This window comes from Sinocyclocheilus rhinocerous, unplaced genomic scaffold (genome assembly GCF_001515625.1).
Source record: "Sinocyclocheilus rhinocerous isolate Xijiao unplaced genomic scaffold, SAMN03320098_v1.1 scaffold7024, whole genome shotgun sequence".
Lineage (NCBI taxonomy): Eukaryota > Metazoa > Chordata > Actinopteri > Cypriniformes > Cyprinidae > Sinocyclocheilus > Sinocyclocheilus rhinocerous.
The window spans coordinates 19,713-21,670 of NW_015661989.1; positions in this window are offsets into that span (position 1 = coordinate 19,713).

Genomic DNA, 1,958 nt, shown 5'->3' on the forward strand with positions numbered 1-1,958 from the left:
CACACACACACACACACTCTCTCACACACACACTCTCTCACACACACACATACACAATAACAATATGTAGGCATAAATTTAAGATGTATATTTTTGAATGTGCATGCAGTTTCATAACAAAGACAAACTTACAAACTTAATGTGAGGCATATTTGTCACTCATACAGAAAAGAAAGTAAAAAAAAAAAATTACACAATAACATATTTATCATCAACTTGTTACAATTTCATACATTTTAAAGGAATAGTTCTCACAAAACTGAAAATATGCTTGAAATGTGCTCACGCTTTAGGCTGCCCAAGATCAGGATGAGTTTGTTTCTTCATCAGATTTGGAGAAATGTGTCATTGCATGTCTTCTCCAGATGTTAACTGATCGACTGGAGTGCTGTGGATTACTTGTGGATTATTGTGATGTTTTTATCAGCTGTTTGGACTCTCATTCTGACGGCACCCATTCACTGCAGAGCATCCATTGCTGAGACACTGATGCAATGCATTTGTTTTGTTTGTCTCACTACTAGAGATGGTTATCCATATAGTTCAGTGAGATGCACACATATGAGCTGATGATAAACTCTCTGTGTGTGTGTGTGTGTCGTGACTCTTGTGGTGTGATGTGTGTGAATGATATCCCAGGAAAGAGGAACTGTGTATCTGAGGTCATTTGCTCATTTAACTGCATGTAACGCACAACTCTTCACTGTAAATCTACGCCCAGCTCAAACCGATGCTTTTAAAAAAGCTGCCCAGAATCATTCTGGACACTAAAATACTAGTTAACCACAGCAACACTTTACTGTAGTAAACTCCCACTAACACACGGACTTCAGTCTGAACACAAACATCATCATGAAGCCATTAAACAAACCAATCACTTCCTGTCAGGGACCTTCATGAGTTAATTATTCATTTACTGGAGAGATTCCCACTGAATCATCCATCGTGTGAGGATGAGCGTTCAGATAAAGACGAACAAACACACATTATATTGATTGTAGAGTATTGTAGATTGATTCTGATCACCATCAACACGAAACACTGCAGAGACAAACACTTAAATGACAGAAGACAGGAAGTCTGAGATCTAAATTAGACCACAAACGTCTTTAAACAGCATGTAAAGCTAGATAGCTGTAAAAAAAAAAAAGACTTATAATTCACAGTTATAACACAATGTAGCTGAAATGATGTCAGTTGTTGTTTCAATGTTGAAACACACTTCAACAATGTTTAGAACTAGCTATAAAGAGTTACTAAAAAGCATTTAAATGTTTCAATGTGGTTGAAATTGTGTCAGTTGTTGTTTTAATGTTGGAAAAGTTACAAATGTTTAAAGATAACTCTTAAAGTTAACAAAATATTTCTAAATCGGTTGAAATGATGCAGTTTCAGCATTGAAAAAACTACTGAAACAATGTAGCTAGATAATTGAAGAAAAAAAAAAAAGGAAAACAGAGAAGTTTTAAGACCCATGTTGAAAAGACATTAAAAGAACTTCCGGACATCGACACGGATTCAGTTTGTAAATTCATATGATTCATGATAATACTGCTGTGTTGGGTTGTTATGTATGTCTGAAGAGATGCTGTGGATGGTTGCTAGAGAGTTTTGTTTGGTTGCTAGGTGTTTTCTTCCTGTCTGGTGTGAAAGGTGTCTCTGTAGATGTGACTCGTGTTCTTCAATCGCTGGGTTCTGGGGGGGGGATCTTTCGAAGATCTACAACAGCAAATAAAACCACTACTGCATCTCAAAGCAAAACAAAATAAAATAAAATTTAAATAATAAAATAATATATAATAAAATAAAAATTATATATAACAACTAAAATAATAATAAAAAATAAAGTACAAAAAAGTAATCACGTATCTCAGTTTTACTTAATTAAACCAGCTGCATGCACACACACACTCACACACTCTCACACACACACACACTCTCTCACACACACACTCACA